Source organism: Aphelocoma coerulescens, unplaced genomic scaffold (genome assembly GCF_041296385.1).
Source record: "Aphelocoma coerulescens isolate FSJ_1873_10779 unplaced genomic scaffold, UR_Acoe_1.0 HiC_scaffold_499, whole genome shotgun sequence".
NCBI lineage: Eukaryota > Metazoa > Chordata > Aves > Passeriformes > Corvidae > Aphelocoma > Aphelocoma coerulescens.
The window spans coordinates 16,401-40,299 of NW_027183843.1; the positions used below are offsets into that span (position 1 = coordinate 16,401).

The 23,899-nt window shown below is 41.2% G+C and overlaps 1 long non-coding RNA gene across 1 annotated transcript; it reads left to right on the plus strand.

Annotated features, from left to right (window-relative positions):
* Positions 1-1,114: 1,114 nt before the first annotated feature.
* Positions 1,115-21,253, plus strand: LOC138101822 (uncharacterized). The gene is made up of 5 exons (XR_011147255.1): positions 1,115-4,865; positions 6,557-6,581; positions 7,615-7,676; positions 18,221-18,283; positions 19,514-21,253. It is a non-coding gene; the product is annotated as an uncharacterized lncRNA (long non-coding RNA).
* The last annotated feature ends 2,646 nt before the right edge of the window (positions 21,254-23,899 follow it).

The following is a 23,899-nucleotide window of genomic DNA, read 5'->3' on the forward strand; positions in this document are numbered from 1 at the left end:
ACACAGGGCAGCATGAGTGTCAGGGAAGGGGTAAGGGTGGGAGAAGGAAGATGCTTCAGTCTTCCCTCCCCAGAGAGTCCAAGCCTGAGGCTCAGTGGTTGCAGGAAGAGTAACAGGAGCAGCAGGTTACCCTGCTCCAGAGAAATGGGTAATGTTTGGTGAAATGGAGCTGGAGGTGCCTCTCAGTGTGTGTAAGTGCCTATACACAGAGGCAGTGTAAGTCAGAGGCAGCAGCCAAAATTGTTCTCCCTCTTTTGCAGATGTTATCTTGCCAATTGTCATCACCCTGATAGTCATTACCCTCTCTGTCTTCTCACTGGTGGTGTGAAAGATTGTATTGTTTATTAAAAAGGATGCCTTTAAAACAATATATGTAATCAAATATACTTATATGTATTGCCAATCAAATATACTCATGATATGTATTGCTAAGTATCGCTTCTGCAACTACTGTATTGCTGTACAGATGCTTGCATAACAGGAGAGTGTGGCATGCCAAACACTGTGTGTTCAGCTCTTTTTCCATATAAGAACAAAAAAAAGATGATATGCCAGATACTGTGTCGTCTTCTTCTAAAAATGGACAAGGAACAAAAGGTCGAACAGAGGACAGAAGAGGAAGACTACTTCCTTCATCCTCAACGACCACCGGAAGGCAGAAAAAGACCCCCTAGCAACAAGTGGCACATGCGCAGAGTGGTTCAAAGCAATCCACGAAGACGGAAGTAAAATCATATAAATAGGGGGCCAGCTAAAATACTTACGTGGCAGCGGCGGAGCGCAGACTCCCCCTGTCACCCAGCGCTGTAAATTTGCTCACTTTCTACTTGCTACAATTAATAAACCATAAATTGTTGCTAATTGGCGAAGTCATAATTTATGACAATTTTGGTGCCGTGACTCGGATAAGGAACGGTGGGCTGCGGTCTCCCAGGGAGGCGCCCCGAGTTTCTCCTCGGCCTTGAGAACAGCTGCCCACCTTCACCTTTACCGACGAACATAAATTCTAGAAAGTGGAGCAAATGAAAACCGGTATAATCCCATAAAAATTTAGTGCACTGAAGTCCGGACGAAAACGCAGGACGCGTAAGTATATTGTGAAGATAATTCACAGGGATACCGTTCGGGCGGGATTGGGTTTCCTGGAATATAGCAATTGAGAGGCTCGACCTACTGAGCCAAGCGAGTGTGGACCCTTAAGTACTACGTTTCCCATCTCCCGCGAGGGACTGGGCTAGGAACAAGGGGAAGCGAGTGAGTGTGTGTGTGAAGGTATTCCAGAAGATGGGGGCGAAGGGCAGCAAGCCTTCGACCCCCATGAGGGAGGTACCCATAGTGCCTCAGAATACCCCTCTCTCATTCATGTTAAATAATTAGAAACAGTTTCCCGGATCAATAGGGAAAAGTAAGAAGAAAATGATTCATTACTGTACTGAAATATGGGGAGGGAAGAAAATACAGAAAAATGTTATTTGGCTCATTTTTTGGTCAGATGAAAAATGGGTGAGGCAACAGTTAAACTTCTAGGTTAATGATAAAAGACCTTTTAACCCAAAAGAGAGCTTATATGCTCAGATGTGGCTAGAGAAACCCCAGACAACTCTATTCCCATTGAACAAATTAAATGAAAAGAGATAAAGAAAGGGAACAGGATGATAACTTGTTAATTCCCCCTCCATATGTCCCTCCACCTCCAGCACCGGTGATTCCACCAGTTGCTCCCATAACACCGGGAGACACTAGTTCCGAACAAGGGTCACCTGCATCTGTTAGGAGACGAACTAAAAGTAAAAAGGAACAACCCCAAATATATCCCCTAAAAGAAGTACCCATGGGAGGACCCCAGCCTGGGGTCGGGTACGTTTCTGTCCCCCTGAACTCCGGAGATTTGCGGGAGTTTAAGAGGACAGAAATGGGAAGATTACTAGACGACCCGTTGGGGGTAGCAGAAAGAGTAGACCAATTCTTAAGACCAAGTCTTTATACTCGAGACGAAATGCAGTCAATTTTGGGGCAGTTATTTACAACAGAAGAAAAAGATAAGATTAGGCGGGCAGGCATGAGAGTCTAAGATGCCCAACATGCACAAGGTCCCCAAGCAGATACAAAATGGCCACTTCAGAAACCAAACTGGAACAACCAAAATCCATTACATAGAGCTCATATGGAGGACTTAAGGAATATAGTGATTCAAGGAATTAGAGAATCAGTACCTCGTGGCCAGAATATTAGTAAAGCCTTTAACAAAAGGCAAAAGAAAGATGAGAGCCCCACAGAATGGTTGGAGCGACTGAGGAAAGCCCTCCAGCTATACTCAGGGGCTAACCCCGATAGTCCTCTGGGGCAAGCAGTCTTAAAAACACATTTTGTGGCAAAATCTTGGGATGACATCAGACGTAAACTTGAGAAACTAGAGGACTGGCAAGATAGAGGATTAGATGAGCTGTTGAGGGAAGCACAGAAAGTGTATGTAAGACGAGAAGAAGAAAATAGTAAGAAACAAGTAAGAATGATGGTGGCTGCGTTTAGAGAAGATAGAAAGAGGCAACTTAGAGGTCCTAAAACCCCCAGAAAGTCGCCGAAAACAATAGTGGAAAGAAGGGAACAAGGAAGTTGTTTCTATTGTGGGAAAAAGGGACATGTGAAAAAAAAAAGATTGCAGAGAATGCTCTCAAGTGGTCCATACCCGAAGACCAATCCTTCATAATTGGTGGTGTAGTAAATGTGAATAAACAGCTCAAAGATATAGATATACTAGTTTTAGAGAGTTAAAAAAAAAAAAAGAGGGGTTGTTCAAGTCATCTGAACAATCTGTTAGCAATATTGCATGGGGAATTTCATTGCTAAGTCACAGCTTTAAAAGCTCAATTAAAGTCCCATATTATAAGAATACATTGTAAAAAAAAAAAAAAAAAAAAAAATCTTTTCGGATGCCTGGGATATCAGGAAAAAGAGTGAAAAATAAACTAAGCAGCCAAGTTATAGCTCCCAGAAGGGTGTAATAGGCTTACAGTGACCCCTGCTGCCGAGAAGATAATCACCCCCGTGGCTGGCTGCAACCCAGTCGACGGGCGAGGCAGAGGAGGACCCACAAAAGGCCTGAGAGACCCACTACTGGAGCTACTACTGGAACTGAGTCGCCATGAGAGTAATTCAAAAGGAACGCTCTTTTTCCTGTACACCCTATGCTTGCTTAGTTTACCAATATGGGCAAGAAATCCACACGAGCCAATGCAATAGAAATTAATCAATTTGCAAGAAAGTATTGTAGTACAAACACGACACAACCCTGGGCGACAGAATTTCTCAGTAGAACAAATAAATAGATCATACCAATGCAAGGGGCTAAGTGGGTCTGTTCGGACATTGGGATAACCCCGTGTTTATCCTTAAATGTTTTCAATCAATCCCAATTTTGTGTACAAGTGATCATTGTTCCACGACTAATGTATCATACTTCTGAAGAGATACTATATCATTTTGAAAAAAGTCTAAGCAGACAAAAGAGGGAACCATTTACGGCCATCACTTTAGCTACATTATTAATAACAGGTGGAGTAGGAGCAGGCACAGGCATAGCCTCAATAATAAAAAGTAAAAAAATACAAACCTTGCAGACAGCTGTGGATAAAGATCTAAGGCAAATAAAGCAATCCATCCAAAACTTAGCTGCTTCTGTCAAATCCCTATCTGAGGTCGTATTACAGAACAAAAGGGGATTAGATTTGGTATTCTTAAAAGAAGGAGGACTATGCGTCGCTTTAAATGAAGAATGTTGCTCTTTCGCTGATCACACAGGAGTAGTACAAGATTCTATGGCCGAACTTAAGAAAAGACTAGATCAAAGAAAAAAGGATCGCGAAACAAAAAAATCTTGGTATAAAGGATGGTTCGATGTTTCACCATAGCTGACCACCTTGTTGTCTGCTCTGGCCAAGCCTTTAATTTTGTTAATTTTAGGCCTTATATTTAGACCTTGTATCATAAAATATATTTTACACTTTATTAAAAAGCAATTTAATGTAGCAAAATTGCTTATTTTAACTACTACTGCTGAGTATGAAGCTGCGCGTAATAAAAGAAATAAAAGCAAAAATGATTACTGTGAATGCAATATAAAACGCGAAAATTATGAGTGTTTTTGCAAAAAGGGTATAATGCATTGTGATTGTTACAATAGATGCAGAAATTGCTAGAAGAAAATTAAGATTTTTAAAGATGAAATTGTTTAATAAACAATAGAGTATAAAGAGAAAAAGGGGGGATTGTGAAAGATTGTATTGTTTATTAAAAAGGATGCCTTTAAAACAATATATGTAATCAAATATACTTATATGTATTGCCAATCAAATATACTCATGATATGTATTGCTAAGTATCGCTTCTGCAACTACTGTATTGCTGTACAGATGCTTGCATAACAGGAGAGTGTGGCATGCCAAACACTGTGTGTTCAGCTCTTTTTCCATATAAGAACAAAAAAAAGATGATATGCCAGATACTGTGTCGTCTTCTTCTAAAAATGGACAAGGAACAAAAGGTCGAACAGAGGACAGAAGAGGAAGACTACTTCCTTCATCCTCAACGACCACCGGAAGGCAGAAAAAGACCCCCTAGCAACAAGTGGCACATGCGCAGAGTGGTTCAAAGCAATCCACGAAGATGGAAGTAAAATCATATAAATAGGGGGCCAGCTAAAATACTTACGTGGCAGCGGCGGAGCGCAGACTCCCCCTGTCACCCAGCGCTGTAAATTTGCTCACTTTCTACTTGCTACAATTAATAAACCATAAATTGTTGCTAATTGGCGAAGTCATAATTTATGACAGTGGCTTTGTACAAGATGTGCCAGAAGAAAACTCCAGGTATTTGGTTTGCTTTCTCTGCAGGGGATGGGGGGGGAAATCAATGTGCTTTTCATTATTAAAAGATCTCTTTTAGATTACCTTAACCATCACTGTTGTGGCAGTCTGGTGGGAAAGCCTTTTGTATTTTGAAGTGTTTTGCCTAATGTGGGAAACTAACACTTCATTTTCAAAATCAGTAGGAAGAGCAGAGTGAGCAAAAATGATTTTTGGAGAACATATAATGCTGTAAAGCCTTTTGTTCATGATTTTGCAGCTACAAAGAGCTAACAAACACCTGTGCTAACACAATCAATCAGATAGAAATAGACAGTGAAAACTAAATTTGAAGATGTTCAACAAAATCCCTTTATGTATTTTATCTTTCTTCTAGACACAGGCAAAGAAATATCAATGTTTTCTTTTGGGATATACCTGGTACATACACACACACACACATGCACATGACACATGAGTAAAATTTTCCAGTTACAGTATAATGTGCAGGGAACAAAATCCCTGAGCAAACAGTATTTGCAGAAATAGTCATTTTGACAGAGCAGCTAAAGTCAGTATCTCTTTCTTTGTTGTCCATTAAATACTTAAGATAATGGGTTATAGTTCCATCAGAGTCCATTTGACGAATATTTCAGGGCTGCCCAGGCAGGCCACAGGTAAGTGTAAATCTCCATTAAGTGAAAACCCAGATCTGAATCCAGACTGTGGTTTTTCTGTCCCTGTGAGCTGGTGTGAGTTAGGAGACCTGTGCAGAGCTGTGAAATCACCCGGCCTTGGAAATACAAAATCACAACAGGGTATTGAAACTGTAAACCAAGACAAACAGTGTGTCACAACCAATTTAGCCAATGACATGGCAAAACAGACCCAGATAAACAGAGGAAGGTATGATCCTTACTTAGGAAATTACTGAATATTCAGAGTCGGGAGACAAAGATGTGAGATGGAGAACATTTCCTTACCAGCCTCCCCTCTGTGCAAATGCCATCAGGCACTGTATTAGCAAATTCATTTTGAAGATAGAGTAGATACCTGTGGTGCTTCCTGTAGGATTTGCCCAGACCCATCCAGTGCACTTCCCCTGCAGATGGAAAGCCCTGTACTTGGTGCCATGGAGTTGGTGCCATGTCTCTGATGTAACCCCCGGCCCCTTGTATCTGCCCACACTTGCACGTAAGCATAAAATACATTCAGCATATGATTCATTTTGGAGACAAACCTGTTCCTCATCGATGGGGATGACAAACTCTGTTCTCGGATGTCGTGCCAGGTTGTACCCCACAGGGGGTACGGCCTCAGGAACACCCTTGTTCCCTCAGTCCCCTCACCCCGTATCTTTTAGCTCAGTTGTTGTGTACTCAAGAACCATCGCATGCTCATGTCCTCTGCGCCAGCTACCCAGGGATTTGGGAGCTGCAGGGAAAAAAACGTGCTTCTGTTGTGCTCTTGGGCAAGTCCTCTGTCATTCTCCCTGGTTTCCAGAAGCATCAGTAGGAGCAGCATCAGTTCACTTCCATAGATGACCAGAAAAATAACAATTACTATTCAAGCTGATTGATTGTGTGAATGAACTTAATGCAATACTGCAAAATTAGAACTGAGCCTTGTGCCAGCAGCTGCAATAGTCATGTCTAAATGTCTGGGGTTTGAGTTCCAGCAGTCAAAATGGTATTAACTTTTTTTTCTTCTTCCAGAGAGACAAGAGAACGGTGCTGAACAGTAAGTTGAATCCTTTTCATTGCTTTGAGATCTATCACAGGGCACTTGTAAATGTAGCAGATTTTGCATAGGATTTTCTTTCATCTTTCTCTGTTTAAACATAATAATCAGTTGCCAGCCCAAAGAGAAATATCCTGTTGAAAGTGCTGCACTTGCAGTTATTGTAGACCTGTATGCATGATAAGCAGCTGTTTCAGCATGGGTAGAAATGTGGTGACTCTCAACTGTTTTGCAAGTGGTCATTTTGAAATGGATAAACAGCTTATACTGTGCCACAGGACTCATTGGCCCAGTCTTTTTCTTTTTTTTTCCACTTTTTGCCCCATTGATCCTTCCCCTCTCCCCCCACATCTTTTCCCACTCCCCTTCTTTTGTTCATGTTTTCTTTCTTTTTATTGTGTTTCCTTTTTATTGTGGGTTATTTTTATATTTACTTATTTATATTTATATTTCTTTTGGTCCCCATTATATCATGTTCCTCTGTCCCATCTTGTTTCCACTAGACCATTTGCGTAGGCTCAGTTGAAATAGTAGCGGCATAAGGAGTGTGAGGAGAGGGAAACTGAGAAAGATCCATTAGAAGATATGTGCTAAAGGCCATTGAGCTTGGCAGTGGCCACTTCTATGACCAAAAGCAACATTTGGGCTGCTGATTTACTTGGTAGCCTTGACTCCCTGGGCATCTGAAGTGGTCCTTCTTTGCAATTCAATATGTCTAAAGGGCTTGCATTGACAGAAAAAGTATGACTCCTTTTCCCCAGATGTATCTCCTCTGTGAAGTCCTAGATTAAGCCTGGAGTCATTAAACGTGATTTATTACATATTGTAAGAGAAAGGTATTTTCAGAGATACTGTTATATGGTGTTTTCCACCACCAAGATTTCCACTTCATGACCCCATGCAAAGCCCTTTTTAAGCCTGCCAGTGTAGACTGGAGTAGATGCTGCCTCCTTGGGACCATCATTTTAGAGTTTTGTTTGGCTGACCAACATGTGTGCTGACTGTCTGCTTAAATGTTTTCTGACTTCAACAGGGCCCAGTCAGACAAAGAAGGAGTCAAACTTCTTTCTGTGAAGACAACTTCTTCTGAGACTGGTGAGTGTTGCCTTTGTGTGTATGTCTGTTTCCCTGTCTGAGCTCAGAGAAGAGCAGTTTTTGGGATGTCATTTCTTATAGCAAGCCCATGTTCACTTCCTGTCAGGTCAAAGTCGCTGCAAACAATTCCTCTACAGTGCAAATGCCCAGACTGGGAGCCTGTAGAGCTGCAGTTCAGCTGTTCTGTGTGTGCTGTCAGTACTTGGGAATGAGAAGTAGGACTGGTTTAGGAAAACATTTTTTAAAATCATTGATGGTAAGCGATCTAGCGAGGCATGTTCAGGAGTAACAGTGATCACGGTATTTATCAGCTAGATCTGGCTGTAAAAGGAGGTTTGAGGACTGGTAATATCAAAATCACAGAATGTTCTGAGCTGGAAGGGACCCTCAGGTGAATTTAAGTGAATGGCCCACATGAAGATCAAACCCATAACCTTGATGTGGTTATTACCATGCTCCAACCAACTAAGCTAATATCCCAGGGATCAAAAGGTTTGGAGTCAGTGCTGTATGTAATCAGGGTTCTGTTGGAGTTGGTGTCAGTCAGTGTACAGTGACTGAGCCCTGTACTCAGTCACCCTTTGCATTCAAAATCCTACTCTCATTGCAAATCCCTCTGTCCTGTGCTTCAGGTTCTTACAAAATAAGTGATATAAAGCCTAAAGGAGCAAAGGTTATTCATAACATGCACAAAAGAAAGCAAAGTCTCAAAGGAAAGAGATGGATGGAGTAATAGATTCTGCAAAAAAATGGAGTAGCACAAAATAAGACTGAGGCAGAACAAACTTCTGACTAATGAATCAAAATCCCTAAATCTCTCATGGTAGAGCTAGCCATGGTGATACTTCACACCTTCACCCAATGCTTTCTCAGTCATGTAGGTCCCCCCTCATCTGCAGAAGTCTTTCCATCGCTTACTTCCTACTTTTTAGGTATAAAGCTCTTTTTTTGTCTTTAAGCTTTTTGGCCATCTGTTTCTCCTACTGACATTTCTGAGGTTGACCAATCGCTGCTTTCTCCTTTTGTCCAAATCCTTGGGAAGTCCTCTGAAATACAGCACTTGATCTGAACTATCCTCTGCTTGCTGGAGAGGCACAATTTAGACTCTCCAGCCTTCTCTGCAACTCCCAGAACTTTTCATGCAGTCTAAAACACCTACAGGGCATCTCTGGCAGCCGTTGCAACAAATCAGAGTCGGGCAAGGTCCCTCCCCATGGCCTCATGACACAGAGCTAGGGGTAGAGTGGCACAGGAAGGGCCTGCTCCACCACAGGACACATAATTCTGCCCCACTGTTGGGTTTTTTTGTTTGTTTGCTTGTTTTTTAAACTGAATTAAGTTAGAAACTAATTAATGGACATTTTTTGATTGATTCTGCCCTCATGCCATTTCAGAAATAAAGTGACTTCATTGACAGTAGCAGAAATGTTTGTGGCTTACAGCAGGGTAAACGAGAAAAGACACAGGCTCACTTTTTTTTTCCCCAGATGAGCTCTGGTGCTTGTTAATCAGCTACTGGCTCACGGATTATCTGAGCATCTTCCATCCAGAGGATGCTTGATATTCCTTTATACTGAAGTATGATTTGTGCATGCTATAATTAGAAGGTTTGAGTCATAACCACTTAGAAGACAAGATTCTTGCCCTCTTCTCATTAATACAATTCATATTTAAACTAGCTGCCATTTTCTCTTGAATTCTTACATCATCATATGTTTCAAAATTAAACATGCTTTCACAGAAATTGAAGTCCTGCTTTGCCCAGGTTTTTAGACTCACTTACTTCTTAAATTAAAAGCACTCTGGCAGAGGGGTCTCCTTCTTCCAGAAATATCTGTCACTCATACAGGTATTTCAAATATGTTAGGATGCCTCCCCATTGGAATCAGATTTACTTGCTTCGTTAAAAGCTCAGGCATAAAGGCAAATATTTCTTATAGTACAGACACAAGAACTGTCTGACTCATGGGCCTTCTCACAGCTACTGACAACAATTGCCCTGCATAAAACTTCTTTGCCTGTGTTCTTTCCTTGGTCCAGCTGTTTAAAAAGTGTGTGTTGTGGCTGTCTCTGCACATACCAGCAAAACTACAAGGAGCTGTGAGTAGAAAGACTAAAATTAGAAAGATCTAAAGAGCAGCCTAAACTTTACAGGCAGGGCTACATCATCCTCTCACTATCAATAGGCAGCTCCTCCCTAAGGTCAAGCATATATACAGTGCAATTCTGCTTTGATATGTATTCAAATTAAGCTTTATTAGAAGTATACATTGGGGTTTTTTTTCATTTTTGCTTTTTATTCCAAACAGAAGACTTTGAGATTATATAATTTTGTAAAATATATACAGGACAAATACGGACCTACAAACTGTTCAAGCTAGCAACTTAGAAAGACCCTGTGTCAGTGTTGTGCATAGATCTTGATCAAAGGTTATGGTGAGTTTAATCTTGCCTTATTTTATCTGTCTAAAAACTATGCCAGCTGCACATAGTTGAAAGAGATGTATGTGTCCAGAGGGCTGTTTATCCCATCTGCCTTGAGCTGGAACGGGCTGACCTGTGGCAGTCCATGGACTACTGAAGGATCCTATTTCAGGACTTCTAAAATTAGGTTCTGAATATGAAATGAAAGGAAAAGGAAAGACTCCATTTTCAGAGACACAGCTGAATTCAAGAGTATTATTTCAAATACCTACAATTAATGTGAAAAGAGTACAGGAAAAGAATGGTTTTCAATTAAGCCTGGACTTATGTAATGTTTTTAATGGTATTACACTAGGTAAAATGGAGCTTTAATATTCTCATTTTTTATAAGTCTTCTTAGAAAGATGGAATTGCTAATGGCTTTGAGCTCTAAGGCACAACTGGTGTAGAATTGATGTAAAGTAAAAAAACCTGAAAACTAAACTAGACTCAGTAAATTTTTCATGCATGTTTGTCAGTGAACTGCAACACCTGATGCAAGATAAGTGCCTCTTCTTGCATCTAACTTGAAAACTCGTCTTGGGTAAAAATGCTCAGGATGCTGAATCGTCTCAGAAGTTTTACACTAAAGTACAAATGCAGGACTTATGGCAGCCATTTCATGTTGGCTGTACAGGCAAATTTAGGGTGACTCTCCCTAGGGAGAATAAATGGTCTTCTACAATACGGCATTCTAGAAAATCTACCTGCAAAAATATTTATTTGAGATTCAACATAGCCCACAGAACTGCACATTTTGCTTGTCAGTGACAGTTATATTTCCTGAGAATATAAGATGAAGGGTTTTAATTGATGACTAAGAGATCAATACCATCAGGCATGAGGTTAAAGTATTGCCTGTCTTGAAAACAGACCTAACTTTTTCTGTAAGGGTTCTTGTGTATTACACTGAGAAACAGCAAGGGTATTGATCACCTTTTTAGGACTGATGAAAAACATCAAGGAATGAAAATTGTTCAGTTACAGAAAGGATAGTAAATAGAAAATTGGGTAAGGCTACTCCATACAGGTGTATGATGCGTGATAGAAGTATTGATACCTGAGTAATGACTTGACAATTTTGTTTTATGGCCCTTGCCTGGAATAACTATTCTAGAGCAGGTAAAATGTATGAAAGGCCTTTTAATGGAAGCACACCAGTTCAATATTCAATGTAAAGTCTTGCAGGGATGTGCAGGTGACATAATATTTCCGGCATGGGTATAATCTTGGCACCTAAGCATAAGCTGATCCAATAAAGCGTGATTTATGACCAGACTGAGCTGTTTTGAGGTGAAAGAGTAGGATATGACTTACTTGGCTTGTAGGGGTATTGCCTGTTCTGCACTGAGTTTGCTGAAAGGCACCTGAGGCTGGAGAAGGGTCTGTGGTACTTGTCTGCATTAGGGCTTCCAAGGATACCCATTGTGGACAAAAATGAAAATTCAAGTGTTGCTACTAAACAGAGATGAGAAAACGTACCAGGCAAAGATGGATATTTGGGAGACACTTAACCTGGTCCATTTGAAACCCCTTTAACCTATTGCAATTGTGCTGGAGAAAGTGACCGTTTAATACCTAGAGGTGCTCTGAGATGGCAGTGCAGTGCACGATAGCATGAACCGAGGAAGCAGAAAAACTTGCATTCTCCATACGCTCCACATCTCTTCCAAAAGCTGCTGCTGTTCAACAGGAATGATGGCCTTAGAGCTGTTATCTGCTTCTTCAACTGAATGTACCTCAAGACAACCCACTGTGGTGCTAGGGCTTGGACATGGAAAATCCTGTGATGTTCTGAAACAATGTGGTGGGATGACATTGTCTTTGTCACTGCTTTCCACAACCCTCCAAATGCTGAGACTAATTGTTCTGCCTCACTCATCAAACCACAGATGTGGTTTTGGAACAATGGGACAAATCAGGAGCTGGTGCAGACCTTGTTTCCTGTTATGTTGAGTACATCTAAGCACAGACCGTGACATTTAAGAAGGTAAGAAATCTTTGGGGCTTACCTCATTATGGACCCAACCAAGGGAAATTTACCCCTGTGAGGGGGTATAGTTCCATAGTGGGCCATGAGGTTTCTCAACATGCATTGGGACTTTGACCTCTTTTTCTTTATATCTAGGATCCAGATGTCTTTAGGAGCAGAAGAATCTGACCCCCTAGATGAGACACTCTGTCAATGGAAATTCCCTTCCCTCTTCCAATTACTTGCAAGATAAGCAGTGTAGGTCAGTGAAGAGCAGTCTGCTGGCATGCTGCATGCTTAGGAACAGTAAGAGTGGGTGTTCCTGCTAATGTAGGATATGATACTGATTTTTTCTGTTTCCTATTCTGAGATGTAGTTTCAGGGTCTTATGTTTTTCCCCCTGCAGGTAGAACACCTAGATGCCGCTTTGTAGGAAAGGTTCGCCTTGCAACAGAGAAAGATGTCAAGTACCTCCCTCCCTTTCCTTTTCTTTCTCACTTTCTGATACTCTTATTTTTTTAACCTTGTATTGTATAATAGCCTGAAGTTGTGTTTCTTTCTTCACAGAAACTGTGGAATAAACTTTCTTAGCTCCTTACAGCTTGTGGTTGGACTCTGTTTGTGTTTACTCTCACCACCAAGTTCTGACTGCACACACTTCCAGCTGAAACTTTTGGACAAAACCATAGTCAAAAACATAGTCAAACTGTAGTCAAAACAGCATATGCTTCCTGCTGTATTTCTAATTTGACTTGTGAGCTGTGCACATTTTCAAGGGTTTTTAAAGCAGTCTTAGATTCAGACTGCTGAGGGTCAGGTGATGTTTTCCCCTGTGAAGCATTTGCTGACTTTACAGCCTGCAGTTTTCTGAGATGCTCCTCATGAGGGAGCCACCTCCCACTCTTTGCTGCCCATTCGGCAGCAATTGCCTTCCTGTCCTTCACCTGAACTTTTCCACACACCCTCTCTCTGCCATGGTGAATTTTTCAGATCCTTCTGTCGTGCTAGCCATAGCGAGGAGCAGTTTGCAGGGAAATGGTGAAGTGTGTGGCAGGGGAGCTGCAGTACATTGCAGGTGCTGGACCCACTGGCCCACATCAAACCTAGCTACTGGTTCCCAGTTAATGCTGTTCTCCAGCATCTGTAATACACCCCTCTTTCTTTTATTTCAGCGTGGTAAAAACAGACATTTTTTTCCCCTGTGTCTGCAGAGGTAGTTTTATACTTTTATAAAAGATAGGCTTCTGCAATCAGATTTTATGGAAAGCTTGCTTTAATTCTTTGCTCCAAACCTGAGTGCCACTTACCAGCAATTTCTCAGCAGCAGATATTACAGTGAAATAACAGCACAATTAATTTCTTTCTTACAGACAATGTAATTTGAGATGCGGTACAACCTATTTTTTATGTGAAAGACTGTTTTTACATCCTTTTTCTTCCAGCTTTCCCAATAATGTCAGAGGGCTTTACCCAGGTCAAAGGCTTTCTGTACTCATAGTACTCAGTCTGTACTCTCTTTTATGTCATGATGTTCTGCAGTGTGTGTGTATTCTGAATACTATATTCAGATTCTGAATCAAATGTGGAGGGGCAGGGGAAGAGGGCCAGTTGTAGTGAGATTAATCCAATATCCTTCCACAATGGTGAGACAAAGAAATGTTTGTTTCAGAGCTTCAAAACTGACCTTATTGTAATCTGTAATTTCAGTTGATTGTACCCATTACTTATTCAGGTACATGGGCATCAGGATGCAACATTAATAGTTAGAAATGGATATATTTGTGAGGGAAAAATCAAAACAAATACTGCACAAGTGAAATTTTAATTAGGAATAAAACCCTGCATTTTCACTGCAGCACTATTTCTTTCCTGGCTATCTTTCAGCTTGGAACAGCCCTCAGTATCCATGTACTCAGTCTACCTTCCATGAACTCAAAACAAGTACGTTGAAGGATGAGGATTTATGAGTACAAAAGTTGTTTTTTTTTTCTTTTATGTCTTCCTTATCTTTATCCTTTTGAACCACGGCCTTGTTTTAGAGGAGAATGTGTGCAGGGTGTATCGGATCAGGCCCAGTGCTTACGCTGCCAATTTCTTTGGGTGGATCAGTGACCAAGGCTCTAGCAGAAGTGTTCAAAGGGTAGCCACATGGAGGCTGTGTGTATGAAAGACCTGTGCTGTATTGTAGTGGTTGCTGCAGCACTGACTCCTTTAGTACTGAGGCTAAGAAACCATCATCTGAGCCAGCTGTACCTGCTCGGACCTTGGATCTATGTAGCCTCAAATCCTGTCACTGAGGGTGGATCACATGAGGTGTGAAAGGAAGCGTGACAAACAGGAAAGGACTCCAATAGCCTGTCCTCCACCATAGTCTTTCAGCAGTCCGTGGCTTGGAGACATCCTGAATCAGACTTTGTATCCTTGGTGTTTCCCAGATTTCAGTGGCTATTAATTCCACAAATTTGTCTGGTTTGCTGTGATATCTGCAGCCTCCTGCAGCAATGAACCTGATAGTTTGACTAGAGATCTGTCTGTAATATGACAGTAATAGTTAGAGACCTCATGATGCCTATGTCTTTGTTTTTGCAATCCAATTTCAGACAAAAATCAACAAACAGATGCAACACTGGAGTATGAGAGGGAGAATAAAAGGGGTAATGTGAGGCTTTGCATGTCAGCTAAAACTTCCACATCAGTATCTGACTTCATTTTCCAAATATTCTGCCTAAGGCCTCTTTCTCAAACTGTGCATCATTTCTTTCAGTTTTTGTAGAAGTGCGTGTTATATGTGAGGTTGGCTTCTCACTGCCCTCTGCCAACCTATCTGAGCCCACAACTCCTCCTCCATCAGGAGAGGTGTCACAAGGCAGGACCACAGGTAAAGGGGGTCACGTAGCACTTGCAGCTGTGCAGTTGGTAGCACTTTAAATGCACCAAATACTTTCTTCCAGTTCCCTTCATCTCCCATTTTTCTGAGGCTGCACACTTACTTTTCAAGGTGGACAAATGTACAGTGAATTTTCAACCCATTATCAGAAAGTTATTGCCATACTATCCATCAAATTGGATCAGAATATCAGAACAGCAACCAATACCTTTATTCAAGATGCTGAATACCTATATAGTGAGCAGCTGACAGTTCAGGTTTCTCCTGATACCTTCCATCTCCTGCTGCACAAAACTAGAGTTTGTGTATCATCTTTCTCTAAATGCATAATTCAGAATAAATAAAATCCCAGTTTTTCACTGACGATGTTGTGCAGCAATTTTGCTCTTGTTGGTATATTTTGTGGAACTGCACCCTTTCTCTTTCAATGATGGCCTCAAGTTGCACCAAGGTAGTTTAGATTAGATATTAGGGAAAAATTCTTCACAAAAAGGGATGTTGTTGAAACAGGCTGTCTAGGGCAGTGACAGAGTCATCATTCCTGGAAGTGTTCAAAAATGTGTAGATGTGGCACTTGAGGACATGGTTTAGTGGTGAACATGGTGATGTTGCTGGGTTGATGGTTGGACTTGATCTTAAAGGTCTTTTCCAAACTTAACAATTCTATGATTCTGTGACAGCCTTCAAAGGATCCAGGTAATCTATCTGGACTGGTTGAGCACCTCCAGTGCACCCTCTATTTTCTCAGTCACCAAAAACTTCAGTATGAAATAATTTCTTCAATCTATTAAAATGCCATCTGTTCTAACAAGCTACTGAACACAAGTATTTAGTTTTCATTTCCTTTATGGGAAGCAAGGTTTAACCCATTTGTTTTGGTGGGTGATGGTTTGGGGGCAAGTTTGGAGTTTTTTCAGTCTTGGAACCTGTTTGTGTCAGTTAAGGCTGTTTTGAGATCAATATAAATGTCTTCTTACTTGCACCTAGTCTGAATGTTCTTCTTGGTTTGCTCTTTGAGTTGCATCTGGATATTTAGCAGAACATCAAACTGCTGAACCATTGAACTCCCAAACTGATCTGGACACGTCTCTGTGCAGTCTCCGGGCATACTGCAGCCCTGTATCTAAATCCATCCATTACCCTTTTATCTCTTGAACAGAGAGCATCTGTGACCACTTCTTCTCCAGTGTATAATCATTGTCTCATCGTCACTGAATTGTTGGCTGGCACTAATGATCACAGACCTTAGGACAAAAATATCTTCAGGCATATTTGCAACCATGGAGCAGCCATAACTTGGTTTCGTTTCACAAGTCTTGCAGGCTCCTGCCCTCTTGGAAGTGCAAAGCAACATAGAGCATCCCTGCCTGCATCCATTCCTCACCAGACATTGATATTATAGGGGGACACTGTTCACTGTTCCAGGGATAAAGTGTGTAGCACCAGGAAATCTGGATAGGGCGTGAGTGTCTGTGTGCTGCAGTCTCAGGGTGTGCAGAAAGGCAGAGTCACCCTCCCTGGCCTGGCTACCGCTGTGGGCAGGTACCACTCAAACACTCTGCCTTCTGCAGCCAACGCTGCTTGCCCATTTCATACTCTGATCCAAGGTCTAGTGGCATAAATGGGATGTAATCAGGGAGCTACGTTGACTCTGGAGCCTGCCCTTAGACATGTTATTCTCCTGGGGTGCTTCCATGTGAATCTGTCTGCAGAAAAAACAGCTGAGAGTGGAATTGATAGAAAAGTACTGATATTTATTACCACTATTGAGTATCTTCTGCATGGTAATATATTTCACAATTAATTTCTCCATCGCCTTCTTTTTTAAATAGTTTTGCCAACTTCTCTCTTTCATTCTCTATTTAATCTTCTATTTCTACATATTAAGCAAGGAAAGTAGAGACATGCAGAAGAGGAAAAGAACTAAAAAAGAAATGAGCGTTCTTGAAAATATCATTCCTTTGTTAGTATAAAACTGTGCAATATTTGAACTGGTTCACTTTATTTTAGCTTTTCAAAACAAGATTTTTATCTAACAAAAAATATGCCTTGTTAAGATGTTTCAGTTTTTTTCCTAGAAGAAACCTGTGATTCCCTTTTCTCTACCTGAAATGTGACATGATCAGAACTTCTGAAGCTCTATCTTAGCAACACTTCAAAATTACTTTAAAATATTTTTTTCCAAAATTGAACCCTTGGGAAGTGAACACAATTCCAGCACATTATTGTTGAACAGTTTTTAGCAGATACCAAGTCTTGTACTCATCTCCAAAAAGCTGGACTAAATTAAAGAGCCTTTTTTGCTGTGAAGAAAAGCTGTTGGAAAACTATTGATAAGTCTTTTCCATTCTCTTCAGGAGTGCAACTATTTAATTTGGCTGCTAATCATTTAAATGCCTAATCAGTGAATTTTTCTATAATCCTAACTTGTATTACAATTTGCAACCCCAGGCCCTTGATCATTTGTAGCTTTTTAACACATATTCACTTCTCCTGGAATGTAATACATCACTTCCTTGCCTCTCATGTGTGCATGAGGAATTAAATTGTCTCCTGCAGGTGAGCAGGGAGGCAGAAGGCAGTTTCCTGGAGGCATTTGGGTTTTCCCACCCTCATGCCTATCTCCATGTGGCTCTGGACAGTCTGTGAATGCCACTCCCTGTTCATCTCCATGTACAAATCTCTGACACAAAGTAATTCCACTGCCATTCCTGAGTCATGCCCTTGGAAACGGGACATCTGTAAACACGTCCTCATCTGGATTCTTATTTGCCTGCCTGTAACTGCTGGTAGTGCCTCTGCTTCTCCAGGGAAGGAGGATTGAGAACTGTGTGAAGTTCTTAAATATTCATCCTTCTGCTTTGGAGGAACTGAGCTGATGTCAGTGTTACTGGCAAAAATTAATTTTATAGTTCTATCTTCTTATTTTTATAGTTCAATGTTCTAATCATAGCTATAAATTAATTAAAGTCTTATTCCTCTTCAACCTTGGAAAATACATTGTGGTAGTAACCCACCATTTTTGAGCAAATCACAGGGGAGATAATCGATAAACTAGGAAGAGTACTAAAAATCTATCGTGTGAACAATTTTTGGCATTAAGTAAATCTGACAAGGAGACTGGCTGGTTTGTACAGTGGTCAGTGATGTGTTCCTGCTAGACTCATTGGTCCTTTTGTCTTTCCATGTTTATCTGATGCAAATATATTTTCTGTTTCTTAGGAGAGCACTCATCTCATGGGAAGAATAAAACTCGGCAACTCTTCACATCTCAGCAATAAATATGTAAGTTCATAGCCTTTGTTTTCCATCCCATAACATTAGTGATTGTCAGTCCCTTTAATACTTTTTAGTCTCAGTATTGTGCCACATAACTAAAAAAAAGGGTTAAAAATGCAAACCAAAAAGAGCAATGACTTAAGTTGGCAGCAGCCTCAAGGAAAAATGTCTTAAAGAAAGCTCAGCTTGAGCACACCATCGTGACCAGATTCACAGGCAAACTGAAGAAGCTTCCAGCTCCAGAGACAGACCTATATAGGCAAGAGCATGTGACTTTAACTGTTCAGCATTTCCTGGATGTAAATCCCTGAGTGAATTTTCTTTCTGTTTGTGTGAGAAAGAATAGATTTTTAAAGGCAGATACCTATTAAAAAAAAATATTTGGTACCCAGAAATTTTTTGCTCCTTTTTTTTTCCATGAAAAATCTGAATCTTTTTCACTTCATGAAAAAAGCCAGCACTTTGATTGAGGTAGTTTATTACCTCTTGAAATCCTTGGTGGTTAACATACACAGCAAGTGCTGGATGCTATTTTTATGTGTGAGAGGGCAGAGACCATCAGAGCACCTCTGAAACCCAGGTTTTGATGTGGGCACTGCATTGTCCTTCATGTATGAAGCTTTCTCAGGCACCACAATATCCACTTCCCATGGAGCTGCTTCTCTCGCTTGTGGAGAGCTGTGGTCCTTTGCTGAGGGAGAAGGAAGCAGCTGTGGGAAGGGTCCTATGTGACCAGGGTAGAGCAGGAGGTAGGGGAGAAGGATGCTCTGAGGAGCTGGGTGTCCCAGCATGTGTGGGATGGACCCAACAGAGGCTCTGGCAAAGCCCAGCCTCCCACCAGCACTGTAGGATGAAGCCCCTCTAGAATGGGTCCCATCACCCTCCACTGAGAAATACCTGGCTGACCAGAGATGTGAGGAACATCTTTGATGGTTTTGACCTATTCTCATTTCCTCTAGCATGCAGAGACCGAGCTTTCCTGATGCCAATAAAAAGGACAAAATTACCTCCTTTGTTCCTTGAATTAGAGCAGCAGAACGCAGTTTTGCCTACATTATTGAAAACCCAGAGGTGGTTCAGTATGTGTGGATGCAAGACAATGGCCTGGACAATGAATTTAATCCTTATTGTCTAACCCATATTGGATTTATTCTGTGTCTTCCATTTTAGCTTGCTCTTATGTTCCTGAACAACCTTACCTGGAATAATAATCCTGAGATACTCTTGTCATTTCAGATGTGAAGCAGCCTGTTTTATCACGATATCCAGGAACATCCCACCAAAGTTGCATTTCAATGGGAAATGTGGAGCAGCTGAAGCTTTTTACCATCAGGGCACTTGTGTTAATGACCAGGTTTTGACTTCTAAATCTCAAGCATCTCCTTTCCCTTCTGGAAAGACATGTAATTTTTTGATGGCTTAATTACTGGTATATCATATATATTTATTATTTTCACATATAGTAAAAGCAGGGAAACAGGTTGAAGAGAATGTAAAAAGAAGAAGGGTGAAGATAATGTAAAAATTAGGTGATGTTTGCATAGTAGCTACTAAAAATGTTTTCTGCACACAGAGGAAGGAATATGTCAGTATACTTTGTTGAACTTATGGTAGCTAGGGATCTTTTAATTGTATGTAGCAGAATACAAACAGGGCCTGACCCTTGAAACAGGACTGGGCAAACAGCCACTATGAAAATTAATTCAGTGTTTTCCATGAGACTCCTCACTGTAGCACATGCTTTGCTTGTCACAAATGTTTACAGGGTGGGATGCCCGGCTGAGATGCTGAAGTGTGTGCTTGTTTTCTGTGAAGGGAGGAATATACCTTGCACTGAGGCTCTTTTAAATTCTGTAAATTACTGCATATAATCCTTGTAATGTAGCAGGCAATAGTTGGTTTTCACCTGTTCCTTGGCTAATTGCATTATGTGTGCTACAAATATGACTCCCATATAGCCTGGGGCACACAGTGGGAATCAGCAAGGGAAGCAATTTCACAGATGAACCTTCGTCCCTGTGTTCTGAGTAATGCATTGGATTCCTGTGGGTTATTGAATAACTCTGGAAGTTTAGAGAGTGTTTCAAGTGCTAGTTACAGTAGCTCTTAATTTGTACAGAGCTGGCAGTTCCAAAATATCAAGTAGTGCTTCTATCTGCATGTACCCTACCTTTCTAGAACTATAAATGTTTGAAAGTTGTATTACTGTGAGCATCTGCTCAGTCTCAATCCACTGACTGGTAGCATTCCAAGAATTACTTTTTTTTAAATTGAACATTGAAAGAAGACAACTGTTGGTCTAAGTGTAGGACCACGATCCAGGATGATCATCTAAGTTTTGTTACCTATTGATGCAACACTTTTGAGGAACTTCTCTCTCCAATTTCCTTCTCTGAAATATTAAAACTTGCCCAGCATTATGGTAAGAGACTGAGCAGATTTATTAGTTCATGTCTATAGACAAATCTGAAAAGTGTTTTTTTCCCTGTGCTTGGCCATTGCTCTTACTTCCACTTTGTTGGATCTGACAATCTTCTGTCTTAGTGGCACCATGGAAGACTTTTGATGAAGCTTGATCAAAGATGGGGAACAAACAAGTGTCCATGCTTCAGCTGAACTTACGTGGTTCATTCAGGTATTCCTGGATCACTTGTGTTCTTCAGGAGCAGAGGAGTCTTGGATGCCTACTTTGGAAAGGTCAGGCCATCTGAAATATGCTAGTTGGCATCTACAACTATTCTGGTTCCTGATTGATGAAGTTTCCTTCAAAAAAAAAGCAGTCACTGTGGATTTTCATGTTGATTAAAAACCCAAGATATTTTGTGGTATGTTGTACAGTGAAAGGACAGTAGAAAAAAGCAGAGAAAGATTGTGAAATACCTGTTTGTGTTTTTGTGCAAAATACTTTCAGAAAATACCATGTTGCGTCAAGAAAAAAAAAATGTACTGCCTATTAAAATGTATTATCTTTATTAAGTAGCTATCCTTTTCTGTTTGCAGAAATGTAATCCGTTACCCGTGTCTAGCACAACTATTGTCCATTACTCCACATTCCTGTATCACAGAATGAGCTGGACCCTTTCTGACAAGCCTGGAGAGCAGGCATTAGATATTCTGGGCATGGTGGTGGCAGGAGCGCCATGAAACCTTGCAGAAGGCATGCTGGAGGTGGCAAGTGGAAACTCCTCCTCATTACAATCAGTGATGGGGAGAGAGCAGGCCTCTGCAAATCCTGATGCTGGAAAAGTGAAAACCACCAAAACAGGGAAGGTGTTTGGGCCCTTCATGATAAGGGGCACGGCAGACAACCAACTCATCAGAAGGCTGGGAAACATCTCTCAAAGGGACTGACTTGTGCTGAGTGTGTATCAAGTAAAAGAGGTGAGTTTAGTGGAGAGCGGAAATAAGAGCCTGAGATCCTCTTAACCCCTGAAATTACAAAACTTGTAGTAAAGGGAGACATATGAACTTCCATGCTTGTTAAAAATCACAAGGGAATTAATGTTGGTATGAAGGAGAGAAGACAGATTTGCTTGAAGGATATCTGTAAAGCACAGAAAGGATTTGAAAGAATATTTGGGGCACTTCTGCAGGGCTGGAGGTGCTGGAATTGGCTTTAATGGGAAGTGATGAACTGTCTGCAGAGAGAGCTCAGTATTTAAAGAAGTTACATGCAATGGATCAGGTAGATGAAAAAGAAATGAAAAATCAATTCAGGTTGTCTGGCTCAACAGCTCCACTGTAATACATGTCTAAAAGAGCCACTACAGTTTTTCTAGCCACTAGTATGGCAAAAAAAGCCCCCAAAAGTTAAAGTTGGTCCTCCACTGTGAGTTTCGTCTGTATGAGAATACCAGGAAAATGGATCTATATTTGTAAAAGTCTTTTCACTAAAGTTTGGTTAAATCCTCTGTGGACAGTCCTATTTAAATTTTGTGTTCTTCAGCTTCTGTGTCCTAATTTGCTAAAGCAGTAAATGACATCCACTTCACTGTGGAATGAACATGCCCACAGAAATGATATTGAACTGGATCTGCTTACAAATTAGTTCAGCTCGTGAGTTACTTGTTGAACAAGTTTGTAGGTCGAGTATATAATTCTGATCTACATGTTACAATCCAAGACTAAAGAACGTATTTGGGTGGCAAAGACTTTGGGGTATCATTAATCACTGCCAGCAAAGTGTGCAGGGCTCAGTTTTGCCAGGAGAAAGTGTTTTCAGCACTGCTTATCTCAGGCTCAACTTGGGAAAGCAAGTCACTGTTTTCAAGCACAGAAAAGTTTCCCTGGGCTCTTCCCAGAGTCTAACCCTGCTCAGTAAAAAGCTTTGCAATATTTTGGGAGTGACCAGTTGCAGCATGCTGGGATTTCGGACCCAGCTCTAAACAAGACAAGTGGGCACTGAAGGAAAAGAACCAACCAAACAAAAAACCCCATGTGGCACAGTCTATTGACTATTGGCTTTCTACCCTAAGATGCTGTATCAAGTAACTTATCTGACTCACAGACAGAAAAATGCTTTTGTCATTATTTACAGGGAAAAGGTCTAGAAATGAGAAAAACAACATAGAAAAGTTGAAAATAATTATTTCTAAAAGGTAAATGCTGAAGAGGTAGGCATGAAATGCTTTTCAAGCACAAGCAGCTTATTAGCCTTCTAAGTACTTACATTTTATTCTCACACGTTTGGCCGAGGGCCTCATGTTGGCTGCTTGTGAATGGGCCAGTCTTCTGGGGTTTATTCTGCTTATTGGATCACAGGAATGATTCTGATCCTTGACACTCCATTGTTTGTGGACAGAATTATTTCACAGGCACTGCTCAGAAAGTTGTTTAAATGAAAAATATTCCTTGGCCTGTTTGTTGTGGGAAAGTTGTATGGCCTGCCAGCAAGGCTGTTGCAAGGGAAAGCAGTAGCCCTGTCAGGATACTTCACCTTCCATAAGCCCCAAAGGCACCTGTGGTTTTGGAATGACTCCACCCCACTGAAGAGGGGTGAACCATTTCACTGCATACCAGTGCACAGTAGACTTAGAGAAAGGCATAAAGCACATCAGTCTCACTGGCTCGGGACAGGGAGGCCATTGGCAGCATCTGTGACACTCCTTGGTTGTCAGCAGCCAGCAGATATGGCTTTTCTGCAGTGCCCTGTGGTGACAGCACTGCCTTCACAGCCGTCCCCTCAATTTCTGGGCAGAGTGCTGGCTATTGATTTGCTGTTGGATTTCTGCAGTGCTCCTGGGAGCTCACTCACCAGCGCTGAGTGAGCCTGGCCTCAATGCTGTGCCCCGGCATGCTGGGCATCTCCAGCACGCTGCCTGCAGCAAAGCACTCTCCTCAGGACGCTTTGAACATACATCTCAGGACCTCTCTGGCACCATTAATTACGGCCCTCAATTTTTTCCAATTAGAACCCTATATGTAATAAAATAAAAGAGCTTAAAGATTGCTCTATTGATTTCCAGTTGAGGCAGCTTTTCCGTTTATGGCCAAGGACAATCTATAAAACACAGACTTTAATTAACCCTGGTGAGTGCAGCTGACATGAAATGTCAATACCCTCAAAATTTTCAGCATAGACAGCTGAAGGATCTTCTCAGCTCCCTCACATCCACTCTGCAT